This window comes from Lampris incognitus, chromosome 4 (assembly GCF_029633865.1).
Source record: "Lampris incognitus isolate fLamInc1 chromosome 4, fLamInc1.hap2, whole genome shotgun sequence".
Taxonomy (NCBI): Eukaryota; Metazoa; Chordata; class Actinopteri; order Lampriformes; family Lampridae; genus Lampris; species Lampris incognitus.
In genome coordinates, this window is record NC_079214.1 from 60,479,946 (window position 1) to 60,502,724 (window position 22,779).

Sequence of the window (22,779 nt, forward strand, 5' to 3'; positions counted from 1 at the left end):
CGGAAACCCCATTTGTTGAGATTTGTTTATCGCGAAAATGCGTCTACTTCCTGTCGGCAGTAATTTTTTTAATTGCAAAATGAAATTCTAATAACACAAAAATACACAGAATTGTTTGCTTGCAACAATGCACTCCATACTCTGCAACAGATACAGCAAAAAAAAAGAAAAAGAAGAAGCAAACTGAGTCTGGTTGAGTCATCATTGTGTTTCAGTAGGGGGAGTACCTGGTGGTCCCTATCTCCTCTCCACGTATGGGTGGCCGTTTGTTCACAGAGGAACTCATCCGCCCTTTGACAGGTTTTGTTTTTAGTTCTGCTGGGCGTCCACACACCCTCCTCACAACAACCCAAGGGTTGAAGTGGGGGTGCCGGTTTAGTCGCCGGCGACCCGACGGTTGCAGTTTAACGTCGAACAAGCAAGCAAAGTACTAACAAGCATCAAGTGCAACTGGACTTGGCATATATCCGTAAAGACGTTTCGCCTCTCATCCAAGAGCCTTCCTTAGTTCGTGCCAATAGTGCTTCGTCTAGTCAGAAAGGCACGAACTGAGGAAGCCTCTTGGATGAGAGGCGAAACGTCTTCACGGATATATGCCAAGTCCAGTTGCACTGGATTCAACTCCTTTGGATAACCATGACCTGGATGAATGAGAACATTCACAGACATACTAACAAACAAACTACAGCACGGAAAGCGGGAGCCAGGGGTATCACGTCTTCTATTACAAATTAAGTAAAGATGTTGAACAGTCTACACATGGACACACTGTGGGCTCGGCAGTATGTCGAAGCAATGGACTATATGTCCATTTTCTCAATAGTGACAATATTGGAAACGATGCTGCAGGCAATGGGCTGGAATGAGGGCAAGGGTCTAGGACGCAACCAACAGAGCATCACTGCACCTATTGAGAATGAAGGGAGCTGGTCTTGGCACCAAAGGCAGCAACTATTCCCTCTCTGCCTCAGACACCTATAAAGATGCAGTCCGCAAAGCTATCTTTGCTCGCTTCATTGACATAGCGTGAGTGATCAGCATGATCCATCGAGGCTAAAGCCGTGGCTGTGTACCATGCAGGTGCTGTGTTTTGTTTTCTGAGAAAGCCATTCTCATCATTGGAAGCCTCTGTTGGCACCTCACCCTCTCTGCATTCAGAACTCTGAAGAGAGATCCCATGAGCTCCATCATCCCTTCATCGGGAGTCACTGAAATGGCACCAGAGAGAGGTTTCCTCTACTCATGGACCTCTGTCGGATCAGAGAGTATGTCATCTTGGTTATTGTTTTCAAAACAAATACAAAGCTGTAATGGTGGAGGTCGACCATAGTAGATAATCCATATATGATTTGTACATATGCAGAGGGATTTACTTTTTCTTCTCCCTAGTTTAAAAGAATTTCCCCCCCCCCCAGCATGTTAAACATGTCAGAGGAATTGCAGTTTTATGAAATTGCCTCATTTTGTACAGACAAATGAGAATAAGTTATGAAAAAAAAACCAACCCCCAAACTATATGCACACACTCATCTGCATTCCGACTCGGCCAGCTCGATCATTTCCGGGCAGCGCCGGAAGTGATACGGACAACTGACAAGAACAGCGAAGCAATGGCGTTTTTCACTCGGTCTCTTCAAGATCTACCAAAACTCACGGTTAACGACGTTAGTCGGATTATCCAAGAAGCGTGTCATTCGTCACTTACCAAAAAGGAGAAGGGCTTCAAACCCTACGTTTCAAGCTACATCCACAATTACGAAGGTCAGATCTGGATGTGTAATGTTAGCATCTAGCATGTTTTGTACTAGCCAATGCTAGTGTAGTGATACGTTACAGGTAATGTTATGTTTCTATGTGTCGGTCACTGTTACAATTTTCCTAACGTCGTTGTCAATCTCAGTTTCAAACAAGGATTCAGCAGGAGAACTATCCATTAGGGCTGAGTGCTATACGCCAGTATTGGTTGTGGTTGCTATAGTTACCAAGCCTCCCTTCCGGTCTGCCGGCGTTGCAGGCTTGGGTGTTCTTCGTGTGTTAATTAAATGGCTGCTGCCGCACGTTACCATCTGCGTTGTGTGATTCATTGATGGCGTCTCTCATTACTGGTGTGGTGGAAGCGCTTACCAGACTTACGTCCCGAAGACTGATATTTACCGAATTAATCGCGGTGGCCCTTCCAGGGGAATCGCAGTGTAGTTAAGTCTACCACCAGATGCAGCTGGGCTAGCTCAGACACAGTTGTGCTAGCTAAGTGGGCAGCATGGCGACACACAGAGTACCGAAGCAGTGGTGTTTAACAAAGATCGAGACGGTGAACTCTTTTGAGAACTGGCGTCAGAACCTGCTTTATATACTGTCGCTCGACGCCGGGTTTGCCCCCTTCCTGCTCGATGGCGTGGAGTGGGAGAAGAAGTCTAAAACATGCCCTGTCCGGGGATTCACAGATGACGGTGAAGATATTCCCGCTCCCCGAGAATAAAGTCGCAATAAAGAACAGAAGGTAGCCATGTTAGAGCTAATGTTGGGACAGATAGCCAATTATTGTCCTGTAATCTCTTGTCACGGCATAGTCAGGAACTCCACATCTATTGACAGCATATGGCAAGATATTCGTCTACATTATGGCTTTCAGTGCACCGGGGCTCATTTCATTGACTTTGCTGCTATTAAACGGGAGCCTGATGAGAGACCAGAGGATTTATATCAACGCTTGATGGCCTTCACGGAAGACAATCTACTGTGTAAAGATTCTGGCATCAGTCACATGGGACAGACTGTGACCGAGGACGAGGAGTTAACGCCCTCACTGGAGAACTTTGTTGTGCTCACATGGCTCCGCCTCATACATGGTGATGTACCGAAGCTCGTCAAACAACGGTACAGCACTGAGTTGCGGTCTCACACATTAGCATCCATTAAACCAGAAATATCACAAGCCCTTGATTCGTTACTAGAGTAACTGCAGGCCTCAGAGGATGCTAGGGCTATGCGCGCAGCTGTGTCTGAACTCCCCAAGTCAAAGCAATCCATCCCTGTCCGGACAAGGAGGTCATGTTCTCTTTGTAAATGTGCCGGTAGGCCTGATTATCACTTCCTCAGCAATTGTTCCTTTCTGCCCCCCCCCAAGATAAAAAGTACATGGCAAAGTTGTGCCAGGTTTTGGGAGAGCAGGTCGAGACTGATGATGAGGTAGAGGAGTGCGTTAGTGGGGAGCCAGCGCCATCTAGTGGTGTGAAACGTGTACTTATCAAACAGTCCCCTTACCTCGATGCCGTCCATGGACACTGCCCTGTGCGTCTCACCGTTGATAGTGGGGCAACAGGCAACATGATGAGGGCCTCATATGCGACCAGGCTGGGCCTCACCGTCACAGGAAGTACGCAGTCCGCATTCCAAGCAGATGGCTCGTCCCTTTTGAAAGTATTGGGAGAGACACGGACACACTTCCAGAGAGATGGCCATGACCTCTATTTTGAGGGCCTCATCGTTGAGAATCTCGACTCTGACATCCTGGCTGGAATTCCCTTTATGGAAAAGAACGACGTCTCCATCAGACCAGCCAAACACCAAATCTGCTTGGGCGAGGATATATATCGCTACGGTACCCTCCAAACACCGATGGACAGGCATGCCGTACGGCGCACGCATGTGCTCCGCGCTCCGGATAAATCTACTGTGTGGCCAGGGGAGTACATCGCGCTCGAGCTGCCTCCTGAGCTGTGCAATGTGGACGGTGAGCTGGCTGTTGAACCACACGTCGATGTCTCATGTGACCAGTCTGACTCACAGCAGTGGCCTGCCCCAACTTTGCTACGGGGTGTGTCCGGGAAGATCCGTGTCCCAAATCTCACTGGTGAGCCGCGGCTGGTCCAGAAAAGCCACCACCTATGCCGTGTCCGCGCCACATATGTCCCGTCACTCAGTGACGCCGCCGTGCAAGCTGATCCCCCCAAACCGGCCCCAACGACCATGTCAGCCTTGTCCTCTAACCTTGTCGCTCTGGATCCAAATAACATCATGCCTGCTGACATCAGAGATGAGCTCCGCGCTTTGCATAGAGTTTGATGTAGTGTTTGATCCCCACTTTGAAGGATATAACGGTGCTGTGGGTCCGTTCCAGGCCAGGGTGAACATGGGACCTGTCCTTAATCCACAACTTAAGGGGAGGGTCCCACAGTACTCCAGGGGTCACCTGCAAGAACTCCAGGCTCAGTTCGACGTGTTGGAGAGCATGGGCGTCTTCAGAAAGCCCGAGGATGTCGACATCACAGTGGAACATGTCAATCCTTCGTTCCTTATCAAGAAGCCTGGAGGTGGCTTTCGCCTTGTCACTGCATTCGCTGATGTTGGCCGGTACAGTAAACCCCAACCCTCCCTGATGCCTGATATTGACTCCACCCTGTGTTTTATAGCTCAATCTACTCCCGTATTTTCACAATGTGTGTCTGGTGTGTGGTGTGTGTCTGTGTGAGAGTCTATAGACGGCCAAACTAAAGCACTTTGGGCCTTGATTCTTTTTTGAGGTTATTGGGGATGATCAGGGGCACCTATAAAAAATAGCAGAACATTAAAATATAATTATAATAATTATGCATAATTATGCAAAATATGCATTTTTCTAAAAAGGGCTAAAAACCACTTTTCTCGACATTTCAGATGATTCTGAGCATCTTTGATTTTTTTTCACCTATATAAAAAAAAATGTCTGGGACTTAGAAATGTTTTGGCATTATGCAAAATATATGCATTTTTGCAAAAATGCACTCATGATCCTAATTTTTTTGGGAGGTGGTAGGTATTGTTCCAGAGAGGACCAGAAAAATAGCAGAAAATTAAAATATATTTATAATAATTATGCAAAATACGCATTTTCTAAAAATGGCTAAAAACCACTTTTCTCAGCATTTCAGATTATTCTGAGCATTTGGGGGGAGGGAGTTGGAGTGGGGGGGGAGTAAACCACTTTTCTCGGCATTTCAGATGATTCCGAGCATTTGGGGGGTGGGAGTTGGAGTGGGGGGGGTTTAGGGGCAGGGGGAAGGTGGTTAGCTGGCAGGATGAAGAGGAGGGAGATTTAGACGGGTGGATAACCAAACCGCTACATTGTAGCGGGGTTCTTCTAGTGGAAATATATTATTGCCACAGACCTTACCAAAGCCTTTTATCAGATTCCTCTGTCCAGGGACTCGTGGAAGTACTGTGGGGTCATCACACCCTTCAAGGGTGTCCGTGTGTATGTGCGGAGTGCTATGGGCATGCCGGGGTCTGAGACGACGCTGGAGGAGTTGACGTGCAGTCTTCGGGGACCTTCTTGAACGTGGCCAAGGTGGCAGACGACCTGTATTGTGGTGCAGACACTCTCAAGGACTTGCTAGCTGTCTGGAGGCGGGTTCTCTCTGCCCTACAGAAGTGTGGTCTGAACCTGTCTGCCACTAAGACCATTGTAGCTCCTGTACAGACCTCCATCCTGGGCTGGGTGTGGCGTCAGGGTACAATCCAGGCCAGCCCTCACCGCGTCTCTGCCCTGGCTACGTGCCTCCCTCCAAAGACTGTGACGGGATTGCGTTCATTCATTGGCGCATACAAGGTGCTGGCTCGTGTACTGAAGAACTGCGCTGCCGTGCTGGCCCCGTTGGACGACGCAGTCGCTGGGCGGGAGTCAAAGGAGGTGATCCTGTGGTCAGACGAGCTGCTGTGTGCCTTCACCTCTGCTCAGAAAGCACTATCCTCTACACGTGCCATCACGCTTCCACGGCCTGCGGACCAGCTGTGGATTGTAACTGACGGCGCCGTCAAGAGAGCCGGGCCTAGGAGCTACGCTGTATGTCACCCGCAAGGACACTGTGAAGGTTGCAGGCTACTTCAGCGCAAAGTTGCGCAAAAACCAGACCTCCTGGCTGCCTTGTGAGGTTGAGGCCTTGTCCATAGCTGCGGCGGTGAAACACTTTGCCCCCTACATAACCCAGTCATCCCAGAAAGCTTGTGTTTTGACAGACAGCAAGCCATGTGTACAGGCTTTTGAGAAGCTGTGCAGGGGAGAATTCTCAGCGAGCCCCATGTCACTTCCTTCCTGTCTACCGCTAGCCGGTTCCAAGTGCTCATCCGGCATGTGGCGGGAGCAGCTATCCTGCCATCTGATTTCGCTAGCTGCAACGCACCAGAGTGTGACAACCCCACCTGCCAGATATGTGCCTTTGTCTGCTCTACCGCCTACTCCGTCATGCGCCAGGTCACAGTGGAAGATGTTGTGCGTGGGACTGAGAAGTTGCCCTTCACCAACAGTTCGGCCTGGCTTGCCATACCGGCAGAGTGCTCTGACCTCAGACGGACCTGCGCTCACCTCCGTCAGGGTACGCGTCCATCCAAGAAGCTGACTAACATTCGTGATGTGAAACGTTACCTGAACGTCACCACAGTGGCTAAGGACGGCCTCCTAGTTGTTCGCTGGCAAACACCCCTCGCAGCCTCGACGGACTGCATTGTTGTGCCTCGGTCTGTCCTCGATGGCCTACTCACCTCTCTCCATATCAAGCTCGATCACCCCACCGGCACCCAGTTGAAGACAGTTGTACAACTCTACTTCTACGCGTTGGATATGGACTCTGCTGTGCAATGTGTCTCCAGCGGCTGCCACCAGTGTGCAGCTCTGAAGAAAGCCCCTGCGTTCGTATCTGACCAGTCTACAAGTCACCCTCCGGAAGTCGTCGGGTCCTCTTTCGCGGCTGATGTGTTCACGCGGGACCGCCAGTTCATTCTGATTGTCCGGGAGTGTGTCACGTCTTTCATGCTATCTTGTCTCATCGACGACGAGCGCAGAGACACTCTCAGGGACGCTTTAACCCGCTTATGTGTGGGTCTGTGCCCTCTCGACGGCCCCTTTGCTGTGGTCCGGACTGACCCTGCCCCTGGTTTTGCTGCATTGGCAGGGGATGGGGCCCTCGCTGTGCACAGACTAGTTGTTGAGGTGGGCAATGCCAAGAATGTCAATAAGAACCCAGTGGCAGAGAAGGCTGTTCAAGAGATTCAGGGGGAGATTCTTCATCTCAAGCCTAACTGTAGGGCTGTTACTCCCCTGTTACTCTCTGTCGCTACGGCCAACCTGAACAGTCATGCTAGGTAGCGTGGATTATCTGCCCGTGAAATGCTGCTTCAGCATGACCAGTTCTCCCATACGCAGTTGCCTGTGGTCGACCAGGACCTCATCCTGAAACAACACTCAGATCGTGTCACCAACCATCCGTACAGCATGAAGTCAAAGGTGCCCTCTGGTCATGTGGCCGTGCCTCCCGCCATTCGACCTGGTGAACTGGTGTACCTGTATGGTGACCGGAATAAGTCAAAGGCCCATGACAGGTACCTCGTCACGAGCGTGGATGGTTCATCGTGCAATATCCGGAAATTCACGGGGTCTCAACTCCATCATACCTCCTACAGGGTCAGGCTGGGTGACTGCTACAAAGTGGAAGGTCCCTCTACGGCCTCTGAACCCCTCGCGGACGATTTCGCGTCTGATGAGGACTTGGACAACCCTGTCCCGCACTGCCCTGACATACCGCCAGCCATTGCCGAGCCCCCACCTGCACCTTGCTTGCCTTGTGATAACGATATGAGGCTGGGGGATGAGACTGTGCCTCCTGTCGAGGTCGAGCCTGGGGGGAGCTCGCCTGGCGAGTGTGTGCCTGCTTTTGCACCTGATGCTGCACCTCGACGCTCGGAGCGTCGCCGGCGCTTGCCACGGCATTTAGACGACTTTGAACTTTAGGCCAGTTGTTTGTGTGTACTGGTGATAATGTTTTGTCTTACCTTACAGGCCTAGTTATATAGCCTGAGCTGTGATGTTGCCTGGTGTTCTGTGGTGTTATTGTTGTGCTGTGTGTAGGGGGGGGTCTTTCTTTTGGGAAAAAAGGGGTGACGCCAGTATTGGTTGTGGTTGCTATAGTTACCAAGCCTCCCTTCCGGTCTGCCAGTGTTGCAGGCTCGGGTGTTCTTCCTGGGTTAATTAAATGGCCACTGCCGCACGTTACCATCTGCATTGTGTGATTCATTGATGTTGTCTCTCATTACTGGTGATAGATATATGAGCAAAGGCCTCACAGTTTCAGTGTAAGGGAAAGTTATCCTGCAGGTTCAGTGCAGACTGGTTCGTGAGACCGGTTCCTGTTCTTCAAATCAATAAAGTTTCTGTGAATCGTATCACTGCTATGAATCTAATACTGTTAAAGGCTAAAGTAAATATATAATTTGTATGATACCCCATACACTGCTGTGGGCTGGGGGAAACGGCATTTCGTTTCACTTTATGTGTGCAAGTGCATGAGGTGAAATGACAGTGTTCCTAATCCCTGAACATCTGACCTGAAAGACAAGTTAATACAAATGAAAACATTTTTAAAACAAAATTGATGTCAACTTACTGAAAGGCCAGTTGATGCAAGTTGATGAGGAAAATAAAAACAAGTTCTAAATCAAGTAGGTATCTAACAATATCCCACCCTACAAATGTTCTACCCGTATGACACCAATTGCAAATTGGGAAATTGTGTGGCCGTTTCCTTTTATGCAACATCACAAAGAGCCAAAAATCATGTCCAAGTCTAAAGAAATCAGATGTGTCAAGCAACAGGCAACATATCATTACCCAGTCTTTGGCATCCTGTATCTGCGTAGGCCAGTAGTAGCCAGCGATAAGCCTGTTTCTGGTGCCTCTGATGCCATTGTGATTTCCAGTACCAGGGTTATTGTGGTACTCCGGCAGAACACATCTCTTTTGTTCCTCTGACAGCACAACTAGCTGCATGTACTGCCTGCTGGAGCCAGTGAGAAGAGTCTGTTGGCTGTATTAAGAGGGGGGAAAAGAGAGGCTGATAAAATCACAGTTCAAAGTAAAAGGAAATGACTATATATCTGATTGAGATTAAACTACATAACGTCACTTGTGCACTGCTTCTCCTACTCAGGTACAGTCGAACGGGTACAGTTGACGTTTAAATGCTGTTGGGCAGCATTTAAACGTTATTTGTTTAGAATATGTTTTATATTTTAAATAAATTACATTTGTGCATTAAACACGTGACCAAAATTGTTATTAACCAGAAAGTACCAGTTTTTAAGCCTCCGTACGTAATAATTGGTAAACTGAATAGTTTTTGAGAGCTTTCTGGATGTAATTAAACACATGACCAAGAAATCTTTCAGGAAGGTGATCATCTTCCTCTCAGTTCTCTTCTTAGATGTCCCCTTTTCACTGAAATGTGGCTGGGAGTTCATCATTTTGAAATCAGCATCAGCCTATATAAAGAGAGTGTGAATGCAGATTTGGTTGAATATCGTTGTGTTCAAACTCAGGCTATTAATACTACTACTACCACTACTATTACTACTTTCGGCTGCTCCCGTTAGGGGTCGCCGCAGCGGATCATCTGTTTCCATCTCTTCCTGTCCTCTGCATCTTCCTCTGTCACACCAGCCACGTGCATGTCCTCTCTCACCACATCCATAAACCTCCTCTTTGGCCTTCCTCTTTTCCTCTTCCCTGGCAGCTCCATATTCAGCATCCTTCCCCCAATATACGAAGCATCTCTCCTCCACACATGTCCAAACCCTCTTAATCTTGCCTCTCTTGTTTAAACTCAGGCTATTAAATACATAACGAAAAATACGATACAGAACAAGGAGAATGTAAGATCAGAATAAGTGGCATTTAAAATTGATACGTTGATGATCTTCCCGGGAATAAACGGGGTGGCAAGCTTCAGGGTTTGTAGCCATCTGGTCCACCAGGCCACACAGTTCCAAGTTGCAGCAGCATTAGAATTGGTCTTCTTGTAGAATGTAAGACAATTGCTCTTTGAAGAAAAGCAAACAAATTTTAAACACTGGTTTTAAAAGTAAACATTTTTAGGTGAAAAATATAAAATGTTAATATTCTTTTAAGGTGGCGCAGTGCTTAGCGCGGGCGCCTCACAGCAAGAAGGTCCTGGGTTTGAACCTTAGGGGTTGTCTCGAGTCGTCCTCTCTGTGGAGTTGGCATGTTCTCCCCATGTCTGCGTGGGTTTTCTCTAGGTGCTTTGGTATGGTCCCACAGTCCAAATACGTAGGTCAGGTGAATCGGCCATACTAATATGTCCCGAGGTGTGAATGTGTCAGCCCTGTGATGGACTGGGGACCTGTCCAGGGTGTCTCCCTGCCTGCCGCCCAATGACTGCTGGGGTAGGCTCCAGCATCCTGCGACCCTAATTAGGATATGTGGCTTGGATAATGGATGCATATTCTTTTAAAACTCTTACCGAATGATGCTTCCTTTGCTGTCCAGTTTGATCTGGCTTGTGCAGCCACAGCTTACAATTTCATCAACGCACAACATCAGAAACAGCATCTGCAGAATCTTTGACCTGAAAATGTGCAATGTTGAACTAAAGAAGAGACACAATAGGAGTTAAAACATTGTGGCTCTAACTCCAATCTAACAACGCTTGACGGTGTGCTCACCCTGCTGATGAACAGACAGGATTCTAGATTGGCCACATTCTCCTTAGACAGAATTGAAGTCCACCTCTCCTGTGCAGAAGAAGTTGCAGAACCACTCCTTCAAAAAAATCCGGAAGTCAGCCAACTTGGCGACGCTTACTGCTATTATTTCCCCAATAGTTCTCTGCAAAGTTGAAAAAAAGTCTCCGCAAAAAAAAACTTAAGTACATGACAATAATGTGGAAATGAACTTGTTACCAACCTGAAGTTCCCGTTATTAAGGTCTGTCAAAGAGTATCTGGGATTTTTACCCTGGTTCCCAGCTCCCTCAAAGAATCGGTTTTCAATACTTGAGACCATATTTTAGACAAACAAGACGAGGTCAAAACCTAGTATAAGGCTGGACCATGTATGATTAATGTTCAAAATTGGAGCCAGTTTTTTTTTCCCTTTTTCTCCCTAATTGTACATTGTACTTGGCCAGTTACCCCACTCTTACTCACATCTGGCTTCCCACCCACAGACACGGCCAACTGTGTCTGTAGGGACGCCCGATCAAGCCGCAGGTAACACGTGGATTCAAACCAGCGATCTCTGTGTTGGTAGGCAATGGAATAGACCGCTGCGCCACCCAAACGCCCAACATTGGAGCCAGTTTTATACAGGGATAGTCAGTGGTAGTGTCTATAATGTGAATTGCTGGATATTAAATGTTCATCTGCAATTTTCTGCAGTGGTCCCAGTAATATTTGTTGTTTAAGTCTACTGAAGTAGCATATCACATGACATGGTTAAGCTAAATTTGAGTTAAAAACAGGAGTTATAAATGCAGTTGCTTCCGTTGCCTACCAACACGGGGATCGACGGTTCGAATCCCCGTGTTACCTCCGGCTTGGTCGGGCGTCCCTACAGACAAAATTGGCCGTGTCTGCAGGTGGGAAGCTGGATTTGGGTATGTGTCCTTGTCGCTGCATGAGCGCCTCCTCTGGTCGGTCGGGGCACCTTTTCAGGGGGGAGGGGGAACTGGGGGGAATAGCATGATCCTCCCATGCGCTACGTCCCCCTGGCGAAACTCCTCCCTGTCAGGTGAAAAGAAGCGGCTGGCGACTCCACATGTATCGGAGGAGGCATGTGGTAGTCTGCAGCCCTCCCCGGATCAGCAGAGGGGGTGGACCGGCGACCGGGACGGCTCGGAGAAGTGGGGTAATTGGCCAAGTACGGTCGGGGAGAAAAAAGGGCAAAAAAGAAATGAATAAACAAATGCAGTTGCAAGAACAATACTCTCCACTATCTTAGGATGTTTGATTTGAGAGAGAACTTAGCTTAATTGTAATTATAACTATTCTAATTATCTGTTACCCCCCTCGTTCATCTGTTTCTATCTGCTGATGTTTATGATTTTTCTAAGACTCCCTCTGTATTGACTTGCAACCGCTATCTGCCCCGTCTCAAAATCGGATTCACAGAAGATACCGCGCTAATGATATTACATCCTGTCCAGGGTGTCTCCCCGCCTGCCGCGCAATGGCTGCTGGGATAGGCTGCAGCATCCCCACGACCCTGAGAGCAGGATAAGCGGTTTGGATAATGGATGGATGGATGGATATTACAGCGCAAACATGCCCATAAAGCTATGCAGCCGAGTGCAATTTGCCCCTGTTTTGCGTCTGATTGCAGTTACCCATGCGGTAAAGTATAAATGGTGGCTTTGCACCAAGAACCCCGTAGGCAGGTTCAATGTCATCCTTGATGTCATCAAGTACAGCAAGAATTGTTTGACCTGGCAACCTGTATCTGTGAATGATTTCTCTGTTAAATCAACAAGTGATGTTCTCCTTCGAAATATCCGCTCACGAGCACGCCCGGCATGACGGTACCTTCGCCTGGCTGCAGCCATGGCCACTGGAAAGTCTGGACGTCCGTTACCACCAACTCTCTCAAGACCCCAATAATTTTCCCTCTTAACTACGTGTGGCTATTGGCGCCGGAGTTTGAATTTGATTTTTTTAATCTTCTTTTTGCAGAGAGGCTCATTTGCATAGAAAGGGGCATATTTTGTGCCAAAATGTATACATGTTGCCTAATTTAAATACGTGCAAATGGCACCGGAGCACCGAGGCGCTGTTTGCTTGGCAGCGCAGTTAGGGGTGCATTTCACCCTTTGTGGGCGCTTTTGAGAATTACACAGTTTCTTTTTTTTTGTCTTATTTGTGCGGGTTTAGTGGCCGTGAAAGCCGTGCTGTCCGTTTGTGAACTCGCCAGTGAGTGTTTTGTCAGAGTGATTGTTATTTGGGGTGCTCTAACCGTGCGCTCTCCCTCTTGCCCCTAGGCGCTCGGGCGACCGATCGTGTAACTTCAGTTAAATGATCAACTTGCCAGTCACAAACGCTTTCCTAAGTGCTCCTGTATCAGTGCCTGCCTCTCCTCTACAGACCACCTGAAGAGCCCTGGCAGGAGACGCAGCTGTTTTCCTTTTCTGCTGGAGAATGCCCCTGTGTGGAAAGTCTTCTGTGTCCACGCACAATTTAGACCCTGTTGTGGCGTCAACTTGGTGTTCAGGGAAGTGCAATGCATCTTTCACACTTAAGGAGCAGGACAGAGAAAATATCAGAAATTCCCAAGCACAATTTGTGTACATTATCGCCGTTTAAAGGCCCAACAAGCAGTGTGCCGAACAGACTTTGGGGAAACAAAGGGCTGTCAAATGACATGTGATTAGAAATTACTGCACCGCGTGCTGTGTTGTGTTGTGCGTGTTCCGCGGCCGACCCGCAAATTAATAATGCATTATGGAAACGAACTCCAGGCCGTGTGACCGACACTACAGTCAGTATAATAAGACTCCCCTGTATTTTTAGATTGTTTTAATTGGACTTTATATAACTCCAATTGAAAGAAAACTGAAAATTAATAGGCGGCAGTGGCCCAACCTGCCATTAGCTCCAATTGGCCAAGAATCACATCTATATTGGTTGGACACAATAGGGTACATTGTTGGGCGTAATTTCATCGCCAATTGCCAACATTATGTTAATTAAAAAAGCAGACTACAAATTGATGGATTTTGATAATATAATAATTTCGTATATGTGTGTGTGTGTGTATGTGTGTGAGCCTTGTGATGGCCTGGCGGCCTGTGCAGGGTGTCTCCCGACCTGCCGCCCAATGACTGCTGGGATAGGCTGCAGCATCCCCGCGACCCTGACAGCAGGATAAGCGGTTTGGATAATGGATGAATGGATGTGCCGTTTTTGTAATGGCCTGTTAGAATAATTTCAGTGAATATGATGGCCGGCTGTTGTAGAAGACACGAAAGCAAGTTGATTATGTCAGTGATGGTGCATATCATTTATTCTGTATTTGCTATAAACTCATGCAAAGATGTCTTGATGCATGGTCAAGAATCCAGGTAAGGAAATACCAGAGTTGAATCAGTGCATCTGGACACAATGTTTATTGGGAGAAATGTTAAATCACTCATCTTAGTGACTTCAGTCTGAACTGACTGCAGGTATCCCCACCCCTATAAACAATACTGTGGCATAATGACCAAAAACAACGATCGGTTTCATATGTAATTTGCCATGACCATTAACTAGAGTTAAAATGGCCATGTGTACCATTCACAGATGATGAGGAATAGTTGGAAACGCAGCATTGTAAGGTGGCAACACATGTACTCTTGCCTCCCTTTGGTTCAGGGATGGTGTTCCCTCTTTACATAGATGGTCTCTTTGACTACCTGTTCAAACCAGCATTCCTCCCTATCAAGGATGTGCACATCCTCATCCTTGATAGGGTGGCCATTGGCCTGTAGATGGGTGTAGACCGTGGAGTCCCTGGCCTGACAAGGTAGTTCTCCTGTGTTGTGCAATCCTCTTCACCAGCATCTGTTTGGTTTCCCCGATGTACAAGTCACGGCAATCCTCCCTTCACTTAACAGTGTACACTATATTGCTCTGTTTGTGCCGGAGGACCCGATCCTCGGTGTGGATTTATTTCTTCTTTTTTTTTTTTATTTTAATGTTTAATTTTTCTCCCCAATTGTACTTGGCCAATTACCCCACTCTTTCAAGCTGTCCCTGTCACTGCTCCACCCCCTCCGGCGCTGCAGACTACCACATGCCTCCTCCAATACATGTGGAGTTGCCAGCTGCTTCTTTTCACCTGATTGTGAGGAGTTTTGCCAGGGGGACGTAGCACGTGGGAGGAACACGCTGTTCCTCCTGGTTCCCTCTTCTCCCGAACAGGCGCCTCGACCGACCAGCGGAGGCGCTAGTGCAGCAACCAGGATACATCCACATCCGGCTTCCCACCTGCAGAGACGGCCAATTGTGTCTAGAATCCAAGGTGGGAGGACCCAGAGTCTTGGTTGGGGACACCCAACCAAGCCGGAGGTAACATGGTGATTCGAACCAGCGATCCCTGTGTTGTTAGGCAACGGAATAGACCGCTATGCTACCCGGATGCCCAGGGTGGACTTATTTCTGGCGCAGCATGTTTTGGGGTTTGAAAGCCACTGAGACACGGTGTTTGAAAAATACGAAACTTAACTGTTTCGAAGCTCTCGCCAATACAGAATCACTACTTGTTTACGCTTAGGCAGCTGTTGTTTTTCTCTCTTCGATTGGCTGGTGCATTTTGCTTTGACAAACGCCAAGTTAGGATAACCACACTTAACCAGGGCCTATTTAATGTGGGATCTCTCCCCTTCCCTGGCTGCTGTGTCGGTGGGGACGTTGTCAGCTCAGTGGTACAGCGTCCTGGTGACTCCTAGTTTGTGCTCCGGTGGATGATTAGAGTCAAACGTCAAGTACTGATCAACATGTGTTGGTTTATGGTCAACATCAACAATCAAATGTCCCCCATCACCAATTACAATTTCACAGTCTAAGAAGGCCAAGCTGTCATTTTTCACATCCTCCCTGGTGAACTTGATGCGGTCGTCCACTGAATTAATGTGGTCGGTGAAATGTGGTACATCCTGAGATGTAATTTTAACCCAGGTGTCGTCCACAAATCTGAACCGATGGATAGGTGGTGTCCCTGGATAGGACACCAGAGCCCTCTTTTCCTCTTCCTCCATATGCAAGTTGGCCACTGTAGGTGAAACTGAGGAACCCATAGCACACCCATGCTTCTGCCTATAGTACTGCTCCCTGTATGTGAAGCATGTGGACTGAAGACACAGCTCCAGGAGCAGACACACTTGGTCAGTGTTAAGGGTGGTCCTATTGCTACTGCTTCATCAACTGGAATGTATGTGATGAGAGACGTAACATCATAAGAGACCATTGTTTCATCCCCCTCCATAATGATGTCCCTCACCTTATCCACAAAGTCCATTGTGTTCTGAATGTGATGTCCATTACTGCCTACCAACGAGTTAAGAATAGATGCCAGAAACTTAGAGATGTTATAGGTCACTGAGTTAATCATACAAACAATAAGCTGTAACGGCACATCCTGTTTATGTAGCTTAGGTAAACCATATAGACTAGGTGTAGCTTCCCCTGGGTATAAGCTATGGTACAAAATTCTATCAATAGCATTGTCCTGTTCTAACAGCTTCAGACAATCTATCACCTTTTTCTTGTGACCACTGCCTGGATCTTGTTGCGCCACGTTCGTGCCTGGTGTATTTTAAGTAACTGTGTCCTCATCTCCGTCCAAACACTCCTCCTGTGACAACAGTCTGTCACAGAGCTGTTGTTCCTCGGGGTCAGGTCAGATTGTGGTTGCATGGCCTTTGGGTAGAAAGACCACTGAAACACCTACCTACTTGTGCATTCTCTTGTGATGGATAACGGCCATCTGGAAACTCATTTGTAAAACGCAGCGGAGTTTTGAAGACTGTGTGCTGGTCATTATCGAACCACAAAAAGTTTCTTTCCGGGGCGTCTGGGTTGCCTACCAACATGGGGCTCTCCAGTTCGAATCCCCGTGTTACCTCCGGCTTGGTCGGGCGTCTCTACAGACACAGTTGGCCGTGCCTGCGGGTGGGAAGCCGGATGTGGGTATGTGTTCCGGGGCCTCATGTATTAGTCATTACTATTGGGCAAATGTGTCCTTACACACCCATGTGAATTTTTAGCCCTGGAGTTCATCTCAGAGACCAACGTAGAACCTGGGTAACCCCTGAATTTAGACACCGGTTGGCTAACATTGATGTCTTTGCAGGCGTGGGTGATTGCTCGTTGCCAGAGGTAGACGATAGATGTTAGTAGGAAGGAATTGCGAATAACCATCATGCTTTGCTTCTGCCCGTCAGACCATCTTGAGGGATAAAAAGATTCCATGGGTGCGTACACACAAATTTGCCCATTGATACATGAGGCCCCTGGTCGCCGCACTAGCGCCTCCTCTGGTCGGTCGGGGTGCCTCTTCGGGAAGGGGGGAGGGAATAGCTTGATCCTCACTGACAGGTGAAAAGAAGCGGCTGGCGGCGACTCAATGTATGGGAGGAGGCATGTGGTAGTCTGCCGTCCTCTCCGGACCGGCAGAAGGGGCGGAACAACGACCGCGGTGGCTCGGAAGAGTGGGGTAATTGACAAAGTACAATTGGGGAGAAAAAAAAGGGGGGGGGAATCCCCCAAAAAACAAAAGACATTTCTCAGAGAGAGATCCTACCGTCTGAAGCTCCTAGAGCTGACGGGGGGGGGGGTGCCTTTACAAAATGTAGCCGACGAAAGAAGCGTGGTCGTCTGCACACACTGCTGCCTGCTACAAAGCGAAGAATAAACTGAAAGTGACAATGACCTCGTAAACCGGGAACATTTTGGGTTTTTAGCGCAGCGCATTATCAGTTGACAGCTCAAGCAGATTGGGGGGTGGGGTGGGGGGGGGTGAGCTTCACCGCGGGCGACGTGAGGAGACGTTTCTTTCGTTTTGATTTCAAAAATGGATCTGTTAATTATACATCTATTTGCATTATTCAGGGTCGAAAGGGAACATCTGGTGCGAGAGCGGTGTCGAAAAGAGCTGTTTTTCACACCGCTCGGGCCGCGTTACGATTCAAAACATCAACAGCCAGAGCAGACGGAGCAAGAAGACCTTCTGAGGAAAGTTTTATTTTACGCGTCCATTTTACCTGAAACTCTCATTAACAGCAACTTAGGCAGTGACTTAGCAGGTGGCTTTCTGAAGGACACCCGGACAGGGTAGGACTGGGCAGTAAGTCGTTATCTTTTACTGTCTTGCAGTGGTACTGTGTCGGGCTACAGTTCAAATATTGTCATATTGTGATACACACTGTTGTTTTAATTAGAAATAACTATAATAGATTACCTAAAATATTGCACAATATGAGGTCCAACATATTTTAGAGATGCCTCAGTGCCTCAGTTAGACTGCGTACATAATTTTACATAACTGCTATTTCTCTGTTGTGCTGGCTGGGTAGTTTACGGATGGTTAAGCACCACCTACGATAAGTATAGCCTTCTTATTTCTGCAGGTTGAACCAGGAAGTAGATCAGAAATATGATATACATTGATATTATGATACCATTATATCAGTGGTATCATTGATATAATTGGTACTGGTATAATTGATGCGTGTCAGCCCTGTGATGGCCTGGCGGCCTGTCCGGGGTGTCTCCCCACCTGCCGCCCAGCGACTGCTGGGATGGGCTCCAGCATCCCGCGACCCGACCTCGGATAAGCGGCTTGGATAATGGATGGATGGATGGGTCATACTTTACAGTACCAAACAGTTCAATCTGATGAACCTCAGCTGGATTCCTCAAGTCCCCGTAATTATCGTGATGATGTCTTCCACGTCGCCCAGACTTACCCTCAGCTCTACCGGCTCCTGTAGTCAGCCGTGGTAGCGAGCATGGAGAGGTCTCTATGTGACGCTGATGAACCTGACGTGCTCCGTTTGGCGCAGTAGTGTATTCTGTGATGTCCACTTACTACAGATGACTCAATTGCATTGTCGGGAGGCTCGATCTGCTTCATTGCCTTATGTCATTTCAACCAGCCCCATCTATACCGCTTTTCCCCCTTCAGCAGTTCCTCTCATTTCATTTCTGGCACTCGAACAACAACAAAAAAGAAAAGAAAGAAAAGAAGGAAAGAAAATAGAGCTCATCCTTGGGTCTCCGAGGAAAAACCTATCTCCTTTCATCTGGTCCTCTGTGTGCGTGCAGAATCCAGACACCTTTCCAATCAAAATATGTGAACAGCCCCCCCTCCACCCCCCGCTAACCACTCCTGCCCTTCAGACTTCTTAAATAGGCTATTTTCTCCTCTAATGTTGTTTCCCTCCTCTTTTCTCTGCTATCGATCGGACAAGCTTGTGGGATCAATGGATTGCTGTAGATCAGAGCGATCGCTGCTGGGCCGCGAGCTATACCGTCTTCCCACAAGTCAAAGTGTGCTACCGATAAACCGCTCGGAGACATTTTTTTGCGTCAACGTTATAAAAATAGGTGGCTAATGAAAGCTGATGGGGAGGATTTGCCCCGCGCCTCAGTGCAGGGGGTAGGCGATTCTTTTTGGGAGCGCCGTGGCTCTCCCCTCATCATAGACCTTTTGATGCGTAGCTTGTTTACTGCAACCGCAAATCCCCGAGGTTGTTAGCACCTAGCACTGCAAGGCTTCATGACCGAGGGGAAGCTGGTAGGCTAATCCTGCTTTTGTCTTTCTGATCCAGCTGAGACCATCAACATATCTTCACCCCCCCCCCACCCAGGGGTTGAGTTTACTGTGATTTCATTTACTTTTATTTTTGTCACTGAAGTTAGGTGCAGCACGATGGCGCAGTGGTTAGCGCGGTCGCCTCACAGCAGGAAGCTCCTGGGTTCAAGCCCCGGGGTAGTCATACCTTGGGGGTCGTCCCGGGTCGTCCTCTGTGTGGAGTTTGCATGTTCTCCCCGTGTCTGCGTGGGTTTTCTCCGGGTGCTCCGGTTTCCTCCCACAGTCCAAAGACCTGTAGGTCAGGTGAATCGGCCGTACTAAATTGTCCCTTGGTGTGAATGTGTGTGTGTGTGTGTGTGTGTGTGTGTTGGCCCTGTGATGGCTGGCGGCCTGTCCAGGGTGTCTCCCCGCCTGGCGCCCAATGACTGCTGGGATAGGCTCCAGCATCCCCGCGACCCTGACAGCAGGATGAGCGGTTTGGATAATGGGTGATGGAAGTTGGCTGACTAATAGTCACTAACGGTGGGTTATAAGAAGTGTAACAGTTGACTAGGCGTCATGTTTTGGAATGCCAACAAGGAAATTAAAATCACTGGTGTGTTGATTTTTTTTTTTTTTGCTCACCTTCTTTTACATTTATTCCTGCAATTATCTCCCAATAGTACTGCGGAAGAGGATGAAGTGAATCTCCCTCCTAAATGACTAGTTACCAGACCGTTCTCTTTGACTTCCAACTGCTGAAAAGCTAAAGTGTACTTTCCCCCCCCTGAACAGTTCCTGTTGTGGTCTCAGCAGTACTGCAGCTGTAGTTAGGCAAAAGTTTGAATCCCTACATCTCTGATTCTTTTTTTCTTTTTCTTTTGTGGATTTTCTCCCCAATTGCACTTGGCCAATTCACCGACTCTTCCAAGCCGTCCCGGTCGCTGCTCCACCCCCTCTGCTGGTCCGGGGAGGGCTGCAGACTACCACATGCCTCCTCCGATACATGTGGAGTCGCCAGCCGCTTCTTTTCACTTGACAGGGAGGAGTTTCGCCAGGGGGAGGGGACTCCTCTCTTTGTTTTCCTCTTGGTAATTGAGAGCTTTGTGATGGTAGGAGTTGGGGTCACTTGCTTTTAGGTGTTGGTAGAATTTGGGAGGATCGCACTATTCCCCCCCCCGAACAGGAACCCCGACTAGTGCAACGACCAGGACACATACCCACATCCAGTTTCCCACCCGCAGGCACGGCCAATTGTGGCTGCAGGGATACCCGACTGAGCTGGAGGTAACACGGGGATTTGAACTGGTGATCCCTGTGTTGGTAGGCAACGGAATAGACCGCTACGCCACCCGGATGCCCTACATCTGTGATTCTACGTGATGGAAAAGGGCTTATTCCATTCCCTGAGGTGGTGGCGGTGTTAACCGAGGAAAGCCCGGCGATAACTATCTCAAGGTGTCCATAGCAATTGCATGAAACATTCATAAGGCCTGTGAGAGTAAAGGCTGTCCTGTGGTGCTGTCCATTTTATATCACCGGTTTCCCATCTTTTAGAGTGTCCAGAACCATTATGCAAATGCTGCGTTACCAAAACCGACAGCCTCGGGTCGCTCTCCAGCTCTAATCAGATGTGATTATGCGCTTGTGGCTGTAAAACTTTCTTCTGCAAATAGTTACGATGGTCATTATAGTCGTCGGACGGGGGTTACTGCTTCCGATACACAATTCCAAATAGAGCAGGTACTGTGGGTAGCCAGTTCCACTGTTATTGTTTGCAGTGAGAAAAAGTGGATTGAAGAAATTATTTTGAGCCACAGCTCTTGATCAATTAGGGAATGCTAACGAGCTGAAAAAAAAACTCAACTTTTTATCAGGGGCAACATCTCTGAGTGGGCAGTGGTTAGTGCAGTTGCCTCACAGCAAGAAGGTCCTGGGTTCGAGCCCCGGGGTAGTCCAGCCTTGGGGGTCGTCCTCTGTGTGGAGTTTGCATGTTCTCCCCTCGTCTGCGTGGGTTTCCTCCCATAGTCCAAAGACATGTAGGTCGGGTGAATCGGATGTATTAAATTGTCCCTAGGTGTGTGTGTGTAAACCTGACTGCTCATCAGTGTACTCCAGCTCATATGAGTATGGCTGTACCTAAAATATCATGAAATATGTCCTCATCCATCACGTCCTCTACTGTTCCGTCTTAGCCGGCCATTTCTGTTATTTGTAATTTACTTTTTAAAATCACCGCATTGAAAAAGTGAAAATGTGTATGATTGTCAATTGTCCCGGTTGAAGTTGGACTCCTGCCCGCCGTGCCTTGTTCCCTCCCCCCGTAGGCGTGATGTCACCAATCCCCATCGATGACGTCATCAATAAGGATGTAAACTTTTGCCTTATCCACGATGCTTCCCAGAGAGACCAAGCGAGTGGACAGAAACGGCGCCATCATACGGTGAGCGTTACTGAGGCCCGCCATATATACGGAGGTAAAGTTGAAAAACAGCGAAGTTTCCCTTTAAAGTCGGGCGGCGTATCTGCTGGAGGAAAACCCAGACTTTTTCTGAAGCGATGAACTTGGTTCTGCCATCCTGCTACGGGCGGAGGGAGTGGAGCAGCAGCCTTCAACAAGCAAGACGTGTGACGTCTGTCTCTCGTCTCTACTGTACGGGCCTGATCCAGCAGGACTCGGTTCTCAGGCGACGTCTGAGGCGTTATAAATAACACAGGTCTCATCGTGTACCCGTTCAGGTGGTGATGGAGTCGCTGTAGTTTCTCTCCGGTATTACAGAGGTGTTTCTTCCCCCACCCGTGTTCTGACACGTTGCGTTAAAAGCACAACTTCATTTGACAAGACGACAATCTAACCTTAACCAATCTGAAAATTGTTTCGGAACCACAAAACTCCCTTCCCAGTGGGACCGTAGTATCCAGCTGTAGACGGATTTTAGGAAAAATCCAAATTCTAATTTAAAATTGATAATGATAGATGTCCGGGTAGTGTGGCGGTCTATTCCGTTGTTTACCAACACGGGGATCGCCGGTTCGAATCCCCATGTTACCTCTGACTTGGTCGGGCGTCCCTGCAGACATAGTTGGCCGTGTCTGCGGGTGGGAAGCCGGATGTGGGTATGTGTCCTGGTCGCTGCACTAGCGCCTCTTCTGGTCAGTCGGGGCACCTGTTCGGGGGGGAGGGGGAATTGGGGGGAATAGCTTGATCCTTCCACGTGCTACGTCCCCCTGGCGAAACTCCTCACTGTCAGGTGAAAAGAAGCCACTGGCGACTCCACATGTATGGGAGGAGGCATGTGGTAGTCTGCAGCCCTCCCCGGATCAGCAACGGGGGGTGGAGCAGCAACCGGGACGGCTCGGAAGAATGGGGTAATTAGTCAAGTATAATTGGGGGAGAAAAAAAAGGGGGGGAATATATTAAAAGAATTGATAATAATAAAATGGGCCTACAGATCTGATAGCAATAAAGATATATACTTGGCACAAAAAGTAAGGAAATGTGTGTTTGGTAGATTATTTCTTTGTTGTAACAATGCTTCCTAGTAATAAATCTCATACCGTTGGAAAGCCTGTTTATTACCCTTTTAATTGGCGCCACATTTGTAAGGAACATGCATTTGTGGGATGAGCATCAGAGCGGAGTATGTGGGTTGCGCCCATGAAAAATTTGCCAGATCTTCTCTGCCAATG